Source organism: Mobula hypostoma, chromosome 6 (genome assembly GCF_963921235.1).
Source record: "Mobula hypostoma chromosome 6, sMobHyp1.1, whole genome shotgun sequence".
In the NCBI taxonomy this organism is placed as follows: Eukaryota; Metazoa; Chordata; class Chondrichthyes; order Myliobatiformes; family Myliobatidae; genus Mobula; species Mobula hypostoma.
This window is the reverse complement of record NC_086102.1, coordinates 99,304,161-99,322,451: the sequence shown is the minus strand read 5'-3', so window position 1 is coordinate 99,322,451 and position 18,291 is coordinate 99,304,161. Positions and strand designations below refer to the sequence as shown.

The window sequence follows — 18,291 nt, the reverse complement described above, 5'->3', positions numbered from 1 at the left end:
TCAAGTCCCTTATATAAAATGGCGTAGTATTTGCGTATAACCTACGCACATCCTCCTGTATACTTTAAATCATCTCTAGATTACTTACAATACCTAATACAATAGAAAAAAAGTCTGCACATGTTCAGTACAGATGCAACCATCGTAGCTTTTCTGGGAACGCTGATGCTGCCTCGGCATCAGCTGATGCCGATTCTCCTGTGATCGCCAAGTTCTTGAGGCTGTAGCGCTTTACATAGCTAGCCAGCCACCCCTTACTAGCCTTAAACTCCTTCCTCTCGCTCACAAAACAAGTAGCGAACAAACAATGCTCAAACAATGAGTGCTGGAGAGAGACTGAGGATCTGTGAAATGGCAGGAGGCTACAGCAGGGTATGCCTACACATCACTTCATTCACGTGGATTCAGCGTACTGCTCGGCGCGCAGCAAATTCAAGTTTTGCTTTTTAAAAGGAACTTTCTGGAATTTCTTTTTCGAACATTTTCGATCCGCAGTTGGTTGACTCCGCGGATGCGGAATCTGCGGATATGAAGGGCCGACTGTAATAGTAAATAAAATAAAACATAATAATAAATAAACAAGTAAATCAATTACGTATATTGAATAGATTAAAAAAACATGCAAAAGCAGAAATACTGTATATTAAAAAAAAGTGAGGTAGTGTCCAAAGCTTCAATGTCCATTTAGGAATCGGTTGGCAGAGGGGAAGAAGCTGTTCCTGAATCGTTGAGTGTGTGCCTTCAGGCTTTTGCACCTCCCATCTGATGGTAACAGTGAGAAGAGGGATGCCCTGGGTGCTGGAGGTCCTTAATAAAGGACACTGTCTTTCTGAGACACCGCTCCCCAAAAATGTCCTGGGTACTTTGTAAGGCTAGTGCCCAAGATGGAGCTGACTAGATTTACAACCTTCTGCAGCTTCTTTCGGTCCTGTGCAGTAGCCCCTCCATACCAGACAGTGATGCAGTCTGTCAGAATGCTCCCAACGGTACAACTAAAGAAGTTTTTGAGCATATCTGTTGACGTGCCATATCTCTTCAAATTCCTAATAAAGTATAGCTGCTGTCTTGCCTTCTTCATAACTACATCGATATGTTGGGACCAGGTTAGATCCTCAAAGATCTTGACACCCAGGAACTTGAAACTGTTTCCACGGATACTGCCCGACCTGCTGAGTTCCTCTAGCATGTTGTGAGTGTTCACCCTCTCCACTTCTGATCCCTCTATGGGGATTGGTAGCATGTTGTGAGTGTTCACCCTCTCCACTTCTGATCCCTCTATGGGGATTGGTATGCGTTCCTTCACTTAAGGGTAAGGGTAATGAATTCCTGGGATACTTGGATAATGGAATTGATGGCTTTGTGGCAAAGTTTGTGTAAGATAGGTGGAGGGGTAGGTAGGGCTGAGGAAGCAATGCAATTGCAGCTGAACTTAGACAAATTGGAAGAATGGGCAAAAAAAGTGGCAGACGGAATACAGTGTTGGGAAATGTATGATGATGCATTTTGGTAAAATGAACAATATTGCAGACTACTATCTAAAAGGGGAGAAAGCTCAAACATTAGAGGTGCAGAGAGATTTAGGAGTACTTGTGCAAGACTCCCAGAAGGTTAATTTACGGGTTGAGTCGGTGGTAAAGAAAGAAAATGCAATGTTGGCACTTATTTCAAGAGAAATAGAATGCAAGGAGATAATGCTGAGCCTTTATTAGACATTAGTCAGGCCGCACTTGGAGTATTGTCAACAGTTTTGATCCCTATATCTCAAAAAGGATGTGTGATCATTGGTGAGAATCCAGAGGGGGTACTCGAGGATGGTTCCGGAATGAGGGGTTAACATATGAGGAGTATTTGGCAGCTCTGGGCCCATACTTACTGGAATTTAGAGGAACATGGGGGAGGGGAGGATCTCATTGAAATCTCATTGAATGTGAAAGGACTAGACAGTGTGGAATTGGGGAGGATATTTCTTATGGTGAGGGTATCCAGAACTAGAGGGCACAGCCTCAAAACTGAAGTGTGACCCTGTAGAACAGCGGTAAGGAGGATCTTTTTTAGCCAGAGTAGTAAATCTCTGGAAAGCTCTATCAGACTGTGGTGGAGGCCAAGTCTGTGGGTATATTTAAGGCGGAAGTTGACAGTTTCCTGATTGGTTAAGGCATCAAAGGACATGACGAGAAGGCAGGATTATGGGGTTGAGTTGGATCTGGAATCAGCCACGATGGAATAGCGGAGCAGACTCGATGAGCTAAATGGCCTAATTCTGCTCCTACGTCTTATGAAGATGAAATCTCATTACAATAGTTGTAAATTAAGGTGAAGTAATGGTTAAGATTCTGTTTTGTGAGATGGCTGATACAAATCTTTGGGGGGGGGGAATGAAACACATAGAACATAGAATAGTACAGCACAGTACAGGCCCTTCAGCCCACAATGTTGTGCCGACCCTTAAACCCTGCCTCCCATATAACCCCCCACCTTAAATTCCTCCACATACCTGTCCAGTAGTATCTTAAATTTCACTAGTGTATCTGTCTCCACCACTGACTCAGGCAGTGCATTCCATGCACCAACCACTCTCTGAGTAAAAAACCTTCCTCTAATATCCCCCTTGAACTTCCCACCCCTTACCTTAAAGCCATGTCCTCTTGTACTGAGCAGTGGTGCCCTGGGGAAGAGGCGCTGGCTATCCACTCTATCTATTCCTCTTAATATCTTTTACACCTCCATCATGTCTTCTCTCATCCTCCTTCTCTCCAAAGAGTAAAGCCCTAGCTCCCTTAATCTCTGATCATAATACATACTCTCTAAGCCAGGCAGCATCCCGGTAAATCTCCTCTGTACCCTTTCCAATGCTTCCACATCCTTCCTACAGTGAGGCGACCAGAACTGGACACAGTACTCCAAGTGTGGCCTAACCAGAGTTTTATAGAGCTGCATCATTACATTGTGACTCTTAAACTCTGTCCCTCGACTTATGAAAGCTAACACCCGATAAGCTTTCTTAACTACCCTATCTACCTGTGAGGCAACTTTCAGGGATCTGTGGACATGTACCCCCGGATCCCCCTGCTCCTCCACACTACCAAGTATTCTGCCATTTACTTTGTACTCTGCCTTGGAGTCTGTCCTTCCAAAGTGTACCACCTCACACTTCTCCGGGTTGAACTCCATCTGCCACTTCTCAGCCCACTTCTGCATTCTATTAATGTCTCTGCAATCTTCGACAATCCTCTACACTATCTACAACACCACCAACCTTTGTGTCCTCTGCAAACTTGCCAACCCACCCTTCTATTCCCAAATCCAGGTTGTTAATAAAAAATCACGAAAAGTAGAGGTTCCAGAACAGATCCTTGTGGGACACCACTAGTCACAATCCTCCAATCTGAATTTACTCCCTCCACCACCACCCTCTGCCTTCTTCAGGCAAGCCAATTCTGAATCCACCTGGCCAAACTTCCCTGGATCCCATGCCTTCTGACTTTCTGAATAAGCCTACCGTGTGGAACCTTGTCAAATGCCTTACTATGTTGATCATATCAACTGCACTAACATCATCTACATGCCTGGTTACCTCCTCAAAGAACTCTATCAGGTTTGTTAGACATGATCTGCCCTTCACAAAGCCATGCTGACTGTCCCTGATCAGACCATGATTCTCTAAATGCCCATAGATCCTATCTCTAAGAATCTTCTCCAACAGCTTTCCCACCACAGACGTAACGCTTACTGGTCTACAATTATCCGGACTATCGCTACTACCTTTTTTGAGCAAGGGGACAACATTCGCCTCCCTCCAATCCACCAGTACCATTCCCGTGGACAACGAGGACATAAAGATCCTAGCCAGAGGCTCAGCAATCTCTTCCCTCACCTCGTGGAGCAGGCTGGGGAATATTCCGTCAGGCCCCGGGGACTTATCCAATCCTAATGTCTTTTAACAACTCCAACGCCTCCTCTCCCTTAATATCAACATGCTCCAGAACATCAATCTCACTCATATTGTCCTCACCGTCATCAAGTTCCCTTTCATTGGTGAATACCAAAGAGAAGTATTCATTGAGGGCCTCACTCACTTCCACAGCCTCCAGGCACGTCTTCCCACCTTTATCTCTAATTGGTCCTACCTTCACTCCTGTCATCCTTTTGTTCTTCACAACTGAAGAATGCCTTGGGGTTTTCCTTTACCCTACTCGCCAAGGCCTTCTCATGTCCCCTTCTTGCTCTTCTCAACCCCTTCTTAAGCTCCTTTCTTGCTACCCTATATTCCTCAATGGACCCATCTGATCCTTGCTTCCTAAACCTCATGTATGCTGCTTTCTTCCACCTGACTAGATTTTCCACCTCACTTGTCACCCATGGTTCCTTCACCCTACCATTCTTCATCTTCCTCACCAGGACTAATTTATCCCTAACATACTGCAAGAGATTCCTAAACATCGACCACATGTCCATAGTATATTTCCCTGCAAAAACATCGTCCCAATTCACACCCGCAAGTTCTAGCCTTATAGCCTCATAATTTGCCCTTCCCCAATTAAAAATTTTCCTGTCCTCTCTGATTCTATCCTTTTCAATGATAATGCTAAAGGCCAGGGAGTGGTGGTCACTGTCCCCCAGATGCTCCCCCACTTAGAGATCTCATAGTCATAGTCATACTTTATTGATCTCGGGGAAAATTGGTTTTCGTTACAGTTGTACTGTAACTGACCTGTGACCTGACCCGGTTCGTTACCTAATACTAGATCTAGTATGGCATTTCCCCCTCGTCAGCCTGTCAACATACTGTGACAAGAATCCATCCTGGACACACTTAACAAACTCTGCCCCGTCTAAACCCTTGGAACTAATCAGGTGCCAATCAATATTAAGGAAGTTAAAGTCACCCATGATAACAACCCTGTTATTTTTGCACCTTTCCAAAATCTGCCTCCTAATCTGTTCCTCGGTATCTCTGTTGCTACCAGGGAGCCTACAGAATACTCCCAATAGAGTAACTGCTCCCTTCCTGTTCCTGACTTCCACCCATACTGACTCAAAAGAGGATCCTACTACATTACCCACCCTTTCTGTAGCTGTAACAGTATCTCTGATCAGTAATGTGACCCCCTCCTCCCCTTCCCCCCCCTCCGCTCTCTATCCCTTTTAAAGTACTGAAATCCAGGAATATTGAGAATCCATTCCTGCCCTGGTGCCAGCCAAGTCTCTGTAATGGCCACTACATCATAATTCCATGTACGTATCCAAGCTCTCAGCTCATCACCTTTGTTCCTGATGCTTCTTGCATTGAAGTACACGCACTTTAGCCCTTCTACCTTCACTCCCTCTATTCTGCTTCTCCTTCCCCAAAGCCTCTCTATATATTAGATCTGGCTTTACTCCATGCACTTCTTCCACTGCTCTATCACTCCAAGTCCCATCCCCCTTGCAAATTAGTTTAAACCCTCCCTTACCACGCTAGCAAACCTACCTGCAAGGATATTGCTCCCCCTCGAGTTCAGGTGCAACCCATCCAATCTGTACAAGTCCCACCTTCCCTAGAAGAGATCCCAATGATCCAAAAATCTAAAACCCTGCCCCCTGCACCAACTCCTCAGCTATGCATTCAACTACCATCTCCTCCAGTTCTTACCATCACTATCACGTAGCACTGGCAGCAATCCTGAGAACGCCACCCTTGAGGTCCTGTTCTTCAGCCTTCTTTCTGCCTAGTTACTGAAACTCACACTTCAGCACCTCATCCATCTTCCAGCCTATGTCGTTAGTCTCAACATGTATCATGACTTCTGGTTGTTTTCCCTCTTGTACCAGGATATCGTGCACCCGGTCAGAGACATCTCGGACCCTGCCACCTGGGAGGCAACAAACCATGCGGGTGTCCTTGTCACGTCCACAAAACCTCCTGTCTGCTCCCCTGACTATAGAGGCCACAATGACGACAGCTCTCCTCTTCTCCGTCCCACCCTTCTGTACCACAGGGTCAGACTCAGTGCTGGAGTAACTAAAGCTTTATTTGTCACATGTAAATCAAAACATTCAGTGAAATGTGTTACTTTGCCTAACACAGTTCAAGGATTGTGCTGGGGGCAGCCACAAGTATTTTCACACATCCGACGCCAAAATAGCATGCCCTCAACTCACTAACCCGAAACGTACATCCTTGGAATATGGGGAATATGGGAGGAAACTGGTCATCTGGAGGAAACCCACACAAGTCACAGGGAGAACATACAAACTCCTTAAAAACAACAGCATCGTAACTGTTCACACTCTCTTGATCCTACACTCTTTCAGAAAAGAGCTAACAGGTATATCCCATTCAATCATTACTATCCAATTTAGTTAGATCAGCTCAAATTTCAAACACAGGCATCAGGCAGGTTTTAAAGGAAATTGGTGAGAGAATAACCCTGAGTGCCGAGTGCCTCAAAGATATTGTTTCAGCAGCATTCCTCTTTTTAGCAACCAAGCATGATTTGGCTTGGCAACTAGGTCATTTAGTTGTCTTTACCACTTCCCTTTTAAGCAAGGTAGATATTCAAAAGGAGAATGGCACTGTTTCAAGAATTCTGTTAGCTGATTACAGGGACTCAATTTAAATTAATGATATTTCAGTTGAAATTCTCTTGTTCTACAAAAGTGGACATTTACGAGCTGCAAGTTAATCAACTGCTTAATTTATCCATTAGGAATTCAGTTGAGCAGATCTTGGCATGATGGAAATATATAGCAGTAGGACTGCTGGATCTTGTTCAAAAATGTGGTGGCATTAACAATTTGACAATTGCGACTCTGGAATAGACAACACAAAGACATTTTCAACATTGATGAGAACACAATGCAATCAAGCACAGGACAATAAGTTCAAAAGGGAAAAAGCTCTGGTTACTAAGATGAGCATGTTATCCTTTCCAGTAAGCTAAGAGATTCTTGAATCAACTGTTTAAACTGAACCAAATTGCTAATTGGCTCCAATACTGGCCTTGGTAAAGAATGAAAACACTCTGGATAGGAATGCACTTCACATGCTCTTGATCTTTTCTATAACTTCAGGTTCCCTGGCCCTAGTCATCTCATTTTCACTATGTCCAGTCCCTATATACCTCCATCTCCCATCAGGAAGGCCTCAAAGCCCACCGCATCTTTCTGGACACCAGACCAAACCATTTCCCCTCCACCACCATTCTCCTCCGCCTGCCGGAACTGGTCCTCATTCTTAACAATTTCTCCTTTGGCTCCTCCCACTTCCTTAAAACAAAAAGTGTAACCGTGGCCACTCGCATGGCCCAGCTATGCCTACCTTTTTGTCCGCTATGTGGAAAAGTCTACACCGGTATCACTCCTCAACGTTTCCTATGCTACATTGACAACTGCTTTTGGTGCTGCTTCCTGCACCCTTGCAGAGCTTAATGACTTCATCAACTTCGCACCATCTTCCACCCTGCCATCAAATTTACCTGGTCCATTTCCGAAACCTCCCTCTCCTTTCTCAATCTGTCTCCATCTCTGGAGCTAGTTTATCTATCCACTGATATATTATATAAACCCCAATGATTCTCACAGCTACCTGAACTATACAGTGGCATGCAAAAGTTTGGGCACCCCGGTCAAAATTTCTGTTACTGTGAATAGCTAAGCTAGTGAAAGATGACCTGATTTCCAAAAGGCATGAAGTTAAAGATGACACATTTCTTTAATATTTTAAGCAAGATTACTTTTTTTATTTCCATCTTTTACAGTTTCAAAAAAACAAACAAGGAAAAGGGCCGAAGTAAAAGTTTGGACACCCTGAATGGTCAGTACTTAGTAACACCCCCTTTGGCAAGTATCACAGTTTGTAAACGCTTTCTGTAGCCAGCTAAGAGTCTTTCAATTCTTGTTTGGGGAATTTTCACCATTTTTCCTTGCAAAAGGCTTCTAGTTCTGTGAGATTCTTGGGCCGTCTTGCATGCACTGCTCTTTTGAGGTCTATCCACAGATTTTCGATGATGTTTAGGTCGGGGGACTGAGAGGACCATGGCAAAACCTTCAGCTTGCGCCTCTTGAGGTAGTCCATTGTGGATTTTGAGGTGTATTTAGGATCATTATCCTGTTGTAGAAGCCATCCTCTTTTCACCTTCAGCTTTTTTACAGATGGTATGATGTTTGCTTCCAGAATTTGCGGATATTTAATTGAGTTCATTCTTCCCTCTACCAGTGAAATGTTCCCGATGCCACTGGCTGCAACACAAGCCAAAAGCATGATCGATCCACCCCTGTGCTTAACAGTTGGAGAGGTGTTCTTTTCATGAAATTCTGCACCCTTTTTTCTCCAAACATACCTTTACTCATTGCGGCCAAAAAGTTCTATTTTAACTTCATCAGTCCACAGAACTTACTTCCAAAATGCATCAGGCTTATTTAGATGTTCCTTTGCAAACTTCTGACACTGGATTTTGTGGTGAGGATGTAGGAAAGGTTTTCTTCCGATGACTCTTCCGTGAAGGTCATATTTGTGCAGGTGTCGTTGCACGGTAGAACAGTGCACCACCACTCCAGAGTCTGCTAAGTCTTCCTGAAGGTCCTTTGCAGTCAAACAGGGGTTTTGATTTGCCTTTCTAGCAATCCTACGAGCAGTTCTCTCGGAAAGTTTTCTTGGTCTTCCAGACCTCAACTTGAGCTCCAGCGTTCCTGTTAACTGCCATTTCTTAATTACATTACAAACTGAGGAAACGGCTACCTGAAAATGCTTTGCTATCTTCTTATAGCCTTCTCCTGCTTTGTGGGCATCATTTATTGTAATTTTCAGAGAGCTAGGCAGCTGCTTAGAGGAGCCCATGGCTGCTGATTGTTGGGACAAGGTTTGAGGAGTCTGGGTATTTATAAAGCTTTGAAATTTGCATCACCTAGCCTTTCCTAACAATATCCGTGAACAAGTCACACTCAGGTTGGAGGAGTAACACCTTATTCCACCTGGAAATTCTGCAACCTGATAGCATGAACATCCATTTCTCCAACTTCTGATAAATGCACCCCCCCCTCGCCATTCCCAGTTCCTTCTCTCATCTCATCCCTTACCTGCCCATCCTTCTCCCTTCCCTTTCTTCTGTGGTCTTCTGTCCTCTCCCATCAGATTCCCCTTCTTCAGCCCTTTACCTCTTTCACAAATTGACTTCCCAGCTCTTTACTTCACCCTTCCCCCTCTCCATTTCACCTACCACCTACTACCTTGTACTTCTTTCACTCCTCCCCCACCTTCTTATACTGACTTCTAATCTCTTATTTCCAGTCCTGATGAAGGGTCTTGGCCCAAAAGTCAACTGTTTACTCTTTTTCATAGGTGCTGCCTGGCCTGCTGAGCTCCTCCAGCATTTTGTGTGTACTACAACATTTGTTGCAATGTGCATAGGTAATAGAGGATGTGATTGTCATGAAAGAGCTACTGGTCCAACCTCTAATTCTGTGGCCTGACTTGCAGTAGAAATCTCTATCAATGAGTTTTATACAAGACATTGCTGAGGGTGCACTTGAAATATTATGCGGGGACTTCCGGTAGCGCTCATGGAGTGAAGTCGCGTTCTTGACTCGCTCCATTACCTCTGAGTTTTTTTTCTCTATGGTCAGCTATACTTTAATTAACCATTAAGGCATCAACTCTTACAATACTTTGAATTAAACTGAATTCTCCGACAACTGGATGGAACTTAGATCTGCTATGTCTAAGAACGAGAAAGACGGCAAGGATGGTAAACCTCCGGTTAAACCAAAAGCTACGGATCTCCCCCCGACTGAATCACCGGTGACTTTGAAAGCGATATCGGAGTTAATTCAGAGGGAAATTTCAACCTCTGTTAGGGAGATGATTCATACGGAAATTGCAGGACCTGTTAAAGACCTGATTCATACGGAAATCTCAACTAATTTCCAGAAAATTGCCGATTTAATTGATAAGATGCAAACATGTATTGCGGAACATCAGTCGGCTATATCTGATCTTCAAAAATTCGCGCAACAAAGTGAGCTTAAGATGGGGAAAATCGAAGAAACAATTAATGTAATGAAGAAGAAACTTGACTTTTTGACTTTTAAAAACTCTGACTTGGAATCTAGAATGCGACGGCAGAATTTACGAATGATTGGCGTGAGGGAAGCCGTGGAAGCCAACAATCCCATGAAATATTTCTCTCAACTTTTAAAAGATGCATTCCCTACTGTATTTCCTGACCAACCACCGCTACTGGATCGTGTTCACAGAATCCCATCATACTCGTCTAGGTCAGATAGACCTAGGCATGTTATTTTACGTTTTCATTATTTTCAAGACAAGGAGAGACTGTTTCGATTCGCTCGATCTAAAGGTTTCATTGATTTTTCGGATCTTAAGTTCCGATTCGTGGAAGATTTCAGTAAACCAATCTGGGACCAACGGGTCCGTTACAGATCCGTGATGTCGGAATTCTATAAGATGGATTTAAGACTAGCGCTGCTGTACCCTGCACGTCTAAGGATTCGCATGTTAGATGGAGCCCTTCGTTTTTTTGATTCTCCATCGGATGCCCAGAGTTATCTGGATCAACTTTCATCTTCAACATCTTAATTGCCTTTTTTTAATTATCTCCGTTGATCGGAGGCTGTGAATTGGTTGGTTTTAACTTTTCTGTGCCCTATTTGGGCAGAAAAGTTTACTTTTGATTTCTTAATATGGCTGCTAAACTTTCTTTTTAACTGCGTCATTTCTTTCTTTTCCCAGGGGATTCTGGGTGGTTACTTCCATTTTGTCATCTTACGTATTTCCTGTGCGGCCTTAAATTTTGTAGTTTTTTTTAAAATTTTATTCTGTTTTGCTTTTTATAATCACTTTATGTTAATAATCCTATTTTTTTTGTTGCTGTGTCTATTCATGAGTTTGAGGTTTATTGTGGTTTTTTTTAATATATATTTTCCGGCTTTTGTTCTGTTCTGTATGTATCTTAATTGAGTTAACTTTTTTTTACTTATTTTTTTACTGTTTTACAATTAGCTGATCTTTTTCATATTTATACCTTTTTTTTAGGGAGCGTATACCGGAAGTCATGGGGGTAGTTTTAGCGCTTGCTTCTTTCTGGCGGGTCTGCTTTAGATTTTGCCTTGGGGTCTTGGGGTGGTGGGTGGTGGGAGGGGCTTCACGTTTTAGTTTGTTTCTCTTTGGGCTATATACATTATTGAAGTACTGGTTGCGTCCTTTTCCCCGGTATCTTTTGTATGTTCTGTTTCCTCTCCGGGTTTGTGGGTCGCGCCTATTGTCAATCCTCCTTGTTGTGGGTTGACTTTAGGATTTATGGAGTCTATTATTAATTTTGTCTCCTGGAATACTAATGGTCTTAATCATCCTATTAAAAGGAAAAAAGTTTTTAAAGTGTTCTGGAGACTTAAAGCACAAATTTTATTTTTACAAGAGACCCATGTACGGAGGGGGGACAGACTACGTTTTTTCAAATTCTGGAAGGGACAACAATTTCATTCGAACTCTAATGCTAAGATTCGAGGCGTCTCTATTTTTATAGATTCCTCAGTTACTTTTATACAACAGGATATTATCTCTGATCCGAATGGTAGATTTTTATTGGTTAGTGGTTTACTATTTAATAAAAAAGTAGTTTTGGTTAATGTTTATGCTCCTAATATGGATTGTCCGGAATTTTATAAATCATTGTTTGATCAGTTTCCGAATTTGAACGAGTTTTCATTGATTTGGGGCGGAGATCTTAATACCTGTTTATCTCCAGCTTTGGACCGTTCGGCTCCTTTACGGACTTTACCTAATAAATCTGCAAATTTGATTAATTTTTTCCTTTCTGATTCTGGGTCGACGGACATTTGGCGTTTTCTGCATCCTCAGGAAAAAGATTTTTCCTTCTTTTCACATGTTCATCATTCCTATTCAAGAATTGATTATTTTTTCATTGATTCTCGTCTCATTCCTTCAGTGATTAAATGTGATTATGATTCTATAACCATTTCGGATCATGCTCCACTTAAGCTTTCTATTAAAATTATGGCCAATATACCAAACAATAGACAATGGCGTTTTAATTCGCTGTTGCTTCAGGACTCGGACTTTGTTAATTTTATGAATGAACAGATTGAGCTTTTTTTTACAATTAACTATACAGAAGATATTTCGGTTAACACTCTTTGGGACACTTTTAAAGCCTATATTCGGGGTCAGATTATTTCGTATTCCGTTGCTTTGAGGAAGAAACAGAAGCAGGAGGAGATGGCAATTGTGGACAAGATTAAAGAAATTGATAAGAAATATGTTATGGCTCCTTCTGAGGAGCTATACAAACAAAGAACTGAACTTCAAATGGAACACAGTTTACTACTCTCGTCCTCGATTGTAAACCAATTAAAGAAAACAAGAAGTGATTTTTATGTTCATAGTGATAAAATTGGCAAGCTGCTGGCTAATCAATTGAAATCTAATTATGTTAAATCTCAAATCAATCAGATTTATAACCAAAATGATCGATTGATATTGGATCATGTGGGGATTAATCAAACCTTTTGTGATTTTTATTCTTCTTTATATCAATCAGAGTCTCCTCGAGATTCTAAATATATGAATGATTTTTTAGATAAGTTAGACTTCCCTCAGATTTCACGGGATATGTCTTCTTTATTAGATACTTCCATTACAATGGATGAGATTAAGAATGTTATTTTTTCTATGAATCTGGGGAAAGCTCCTGGCCCTGATGGATTTACCGTTGAATTTTATAAATGTTTTGCTTCTTTATTGATTCCTTGGCTCTATAAGGTTTTTGAGGCTTCTTTGAAACTTGGTAAACTTCCGGAATCTTTTAATAGAGCATCAATTTCTTTAATACTAAAGAAGGATAAAGACCCTGCTCAATGTGCATCTTATTGACCAATATCTTTATTAAATGTTGATTCTAAAGTTTTTTCTAAGTTATTAGCAAATAGACTAGAAAAAGTACTTCCTTCTATTATTTCGGAAGACCAAACGGGTTTTATTAAAGGTCGTTACTCTTTTTATAATATTCGTACATTGTTAAATATCGTTTATACTCCCTCACAAAATGTTCCTGAGTGTGTTATTTCTTTAGATGCCGAGAAAGCTTTTGATAGAGTAGAATGGCCTTATTTATTTAAGGTGCTTGAAATGTTTAATTTTAGCTTGAAATTTATATCCTGGATTAAACTGTTATATTATTCCCCTGTAGCCTCAGTTCGTACTAACTCTTTAAACTCACCTTTTTTTTCCTCTCTTTCGTGGTACTCGACAAGGCTGTCCTCTTAGTCCCCTATTATTTGATATTGCATTAGAACCTCTTGCAATTGCTATTCGAGAATCTTCAAATATTACTGGGATAACTCGGGGATTAAAGTCCCATAAATTATCACTCTATGCTGATGATTTACTTTTATATATTTCTAATCCTGAGAGATCCATTCCTGCTGTTTTAGAGTTATTAGCACAATTTGGTCTTTTCTCAGGTTATAAATTAAATCTTAGTAAGAGTGAACTTTTTCCGATTAATAAACATCTTCCCTTATATTATAAATTTCCATTTAAATTGATTAATAATTACTTTTCATATCTTGGGATTAAAATTACTTGTAAACATAAAGATTTATTTAAGACTAACTTTTTACCATTAATAGACCATATTACTCAACTTTCATCTAAATGGTTTCCCTTATATTTAACTTTGATTGGTCGTATTAATGCAGTTAAGATGTTTTTTTTGCCAAAATTTTTATATGTGTTTCAGGCATTACCAATTTTCGTTCCTAAATCTTTTTTTGATAAAGTTGACTCTAAAATTTCTTCATTTATTTGGCAGAATAAGAATCCGAGACTGGGTAAAATACATTTACAGAAAGCTAAGAGAGATGGAGGTTTAGCATTACCTAATTTTAGATTTTATTATTGGGCTATTAATATTCGACATATGAAATTTTGGTTACTTGACCGGGACATACTATCTATTCCTAAATGGGTAGCATTGGAATTACAATCTGTTCAGGGTTATACACTTGGTTCTATTTTAGGTTCCTCTCTTCCTTTTGATTCGAAACGCCTTAAGCAGGTCTCTAACCCGATAGTTAAATATGCTTTGCGCATTTGGTTTCAATTCAGAAAATTTTTTGATCTTAATCAATTCGGGTTAGCGATTCCTATTTTAGGTAACATATTTTTTCCTCCCTCTTTTACGGATCGCGCTTTTCAAACTTGGAAGACTAAGGGTATTTTACGGTTTTTGGATTTATTTTTAGATGGTTCCCTTATGTCTTTTGAACAATTATCTAATAAATATAACTTATCAAGAATACATTTTTTTAGATATTTACAAGTTAGAAATTTCCTAAGTACTATACTTTCTTCCTTTCCAATGCTCCCTCCTATATATATTTTAGATTCGATAATTAACCTTAATCCATGTCAGAAAGGTGCATCGGCTATGATTTATAATATTATTATGAAACTTAGGAAAGCTCCATTTGATAAGATTAGGGTAGATTGGGAACAGGAATTGGGGCTTACCATTTCTGTGGATGATTGGGGGCAGATTTTACAATTAGTTAATACTTCCTCTATTTGTGCTAAACATTCCCTAATTCAATTTAAAGTGGTTCATAGAGCACATATGTCCAAAGATAAGTTAGCGCGTTTTTACTCGCATATTAATCCTTTCTGTGATAGATGTTCGGGGCAGATAGCCTCTTTAACTCATATGTTTTGGTCTTGCCCTACTTTGGAAACTTTTTGGAGAGATATTTTCAATATTATTTCTAAGGTATTAAATATAGATATCTCTCCTCACCCTATTACTGCTATCTTTGGACTACCTAAAATTTCTAGTAATCTTTCCCCTTCAGCCCGTAGAATGATTGCATTTCTTACTTTAATGGCGAAAAGATGTATTTTACAACATTGGAAAGAGCTTAATGCCCCAACTACCTTTTTTTGGTTTTCTCAGACGATTTTATGTTTGAATTTGGAGAAAATTAGAAGTAACCTTTATGATTCTTCATTTAAATTTGAACAGATTTGGGGACCTTTTATTCAATATTTTCATTTAATGTAATATTTACCCTTCTTGTTTTTTTTTCACTGTTTTAATGGAGGTCGGGATTGAGGACGTGATTTTAAGTTTAACTCTGTTTGGTTTCAAGTTAGCCCATTGCTTTGCCTTGCTTTTAGTTAGTTGCACGGTGGGTTTTTTTTGGGGGGGTTTTTTTTCTTTTTTTCCATTGATATATATAAAATTTAGTAAACTATTATGTTATCTTGGTTTCTTATGCTTAAATTACATTGTAGTATTTTCTTTTTGGTATTGTTATTTTTTGGAATTTTATTATATTTTAACATTGTATTAATGTTTATATGGCTTACCTTTTTTGTATACTTACTCAATAAAAAGATTTAAAAAGAAAAGAAAGAAATATTATGCTCAGTTTTAGTCACCGTGCTACAGGAAAGATGCCATTAAAGCTAGAAAGAGTGCAAATGAGATTTACAAGGACTCAAGGGACTGGGTAATGGCGAGAGGCTGAGTAGACAGACTTTATTCATGGCAGTGTAGGAAAATGAAGATTCAGCTTATAGAGGTGTGTAAAATCATGAAGGGCATAAATAGAGTGAATGTGCACAGTATTTCTTTGTAGGGTTTGTGAATCAAGAACTAGAGTGCAAGGGTTGAAGCAAAGAAGTGAGAAGGGTAACTTTTTTACCCAGTGGGTGCTCCAGAAAGGCAGTGTTCATTATTAAGGACCTCCAGCACCCAGGGCATGACCTTTTCTCACTGTTACCATCAGGTAGAAGGTACAGAAGCCTGAAGGCACACACTCAGTGATTCAGGAACAGCTTCTTCCCCTCTGCCATCGAATTCCTAAACAGACATTGAACCCGTAAACACTACCTCACATTTTAAATAAATATCATTTCTGCTTTTTGCATGATTTCTAATCTATTCAATATATGTATACTGTAATTGACTTATTTATTATCTTTCTTCTTCTTCTATATTATGTATTGCATTAAACTGCTGCTGCTAAGTTAACAAATTTCACGACACATGCCACTGATAATAAACCTGATTCTGATATATGAAATAAGCTGCTAATGGAAATGGTTGAGGCAGGTACATTAACAACTTTTAAAAAACACTTCGACAAGTACATGGAAATGTTTAGTGGGCCACGGGCCAAACATGGATAAATGGTACTAGCTTAGATGGTCATTTTAGTAACTGTGGAGGAGCTGGGCCGAAAGGCCAATTTCAATGGTCTCTGACTCTTGGACTTTACTTTGGAATTAAGACAGGTTCAAGATGAAAAGGAACAATTTAAAGGGAACCCGAGTGACAATTTGTTTTGACAGAGGGTCATGCATAGATTGAACAAATCGGCAGAGGTGGCTGTAGGTACAATTATCACATTTGACTTTTCAACAGGTACATGGATAAGAAAAGCTTAGAGGGATAAGTGCCAAACTCAGGCAATGGGTCATAGACAGCTTGGTTGGAATTCACAATTGGGTCAGAAGGCTTGTTTCTCATGCTGTGCAGTTCAAGTGACCTCTGTATCACTATAAATGGACAAAACAATCAGCTCAGTAATATCTCTACATGATCTGAGGTGTTTAACATTATAAAATAATTTGATGCAGAGAAATTGGAGGAACCCAGAACAAGGAAACCCAATAAAATTAGTTAGGTCACTCCGAAAGCAAATAATTCATGGTTATGAATGGGTTATCCAGCATTTGTTGCCTATCCCTAACTATCCTCAACATGGCAGTGGGAGAGTTACCTTCTTAAACAGCTGGAAATGATACTCGCAGTATTGTCGAGGAGTATAAAGAACGTAAAAAGAATCTTAAGAAAGAAATTAGAAAAGCTTAAAGAAGATAATAGGTTGCTTGGGCAAGTAAGGTGAAAATAAATCCAAAGGGTTTCTGCAGTTATATTAATAGCAAAAGGATAGTGAGGGATAACAGCAACACTCACAACATGCTGGGCAACATCAGTGGAAACAATGAGTCGACGTTTCGGGCTGGAACCCTTCGTCAGGACTGAAGAGGGAAGGGGCAGAGGCCCTATAAAGAAGGTGGGGGAGGGTTGGAAGGAGAAGGCTGGTAGGTTCAGTTGAAAAACCAGTAATTTGAAAGACAAAGGCATGGGGGAGGGGAAGCAGGGAGGTGATAAGCAGGAAAACAATGGGTACCTAGAAGGAGGCAGAACCATGAGGGAGGTGATAGGCAGCTGGGGGGCAAGCGCAAGTGCTACACCTGCCCCTACACCTCCTCTCTTGCCACCATTCAGGGCCTCAAACAGTACTTCTAAGTGAGGCAACACTTCACTTGTGAGTCTGTTGGGGTCATCTATTGCATCCGGTGCGGCCTCCTCTACATCGGTGAAACCCGATGCAGATTGGGGGACCGCTTTGTTGAGCACCTCCGGTCCGTCCGCCACAACAGACAGGATCTCCCAGTAGTCACCCTCTTCAACTCTGCTTCCCACTCCCATTCAGATATGGCCATACATGGCCTCCTCTACTGCCATGATGAGGTTAAACTCAGGTTGGAGGAGCAACACCTCATATACCGTCTAGGTAGTCTCCAGCCCCTTGGTATGAACGCAGAATTCTCCAACTTCCAGTAATTCCCTCCCCCTCCCTTCCCCTATCCCTATGTCACTCTGTCCCCTCCCTCAGCTGCCTACCACCTCCTTCTTGGTTCCGCCTCCTACTACCCATTGTGTTTTCCCCTATTCTTTCTTCACTTTTCCTGCCTATCACCTCCCTCCTTCCCTTCCCCCACCCCTTTATCTTCCCCCTTACTGGTTTTTCACCTGGAACCTACCAGCCTTCTCTTTTCCACGGATACTGCCTGACCTGCTGAGTTCCTCCAGGGTGTTGTGAGTGTTGCTTTGACCCCAGCATCTGCAGATTATTTTGTGTTTACGAGGCAGCTGGGGGAGGGGGGGCAGAGTGAAATAGGGATAGAGGAATAAAATAGTGAGGGATAAAATTGGTCCCTCAGAGAATCAGAGTGGACAGCTATGTGTGGAACCAAAAGAGATGGGGGAGATTTTGAACAATTTCTTTTCTTCAGTATTCACTAAGGAGAAGGATTTTGAATTGTGTAAGGTAAGGGAAACAGGTAGGGAAGTTATGGAAACTATGATGATTAAAGAAGAGGAAGTATTGGCACTTTTAAGGAATATAAAAGTGGATAGGTTTCAAGGTCCTGACAGGATATTCCCTAGGACCTTGAGGGAAGTTAGTGTGGAAATAGCAGGG

The 18,291-nt window shown here is 40.9% G+C and overlaps 1 protein-coding gene across 2 annotated transcripts in view; it reads right to left on the bottom strand.

Annotated features, from left to right (window-relative positions):
* slc49a4 (solute carrier family 49 member 4) overlaps window positions 1-18,291 on the bottom strand; it is a 161,255-nt gene that overhangs the window by 54,692 nt on the left and 88,272 nt on the right. The gene's annotated exons all lie outside the window — the stretch shown is intronic.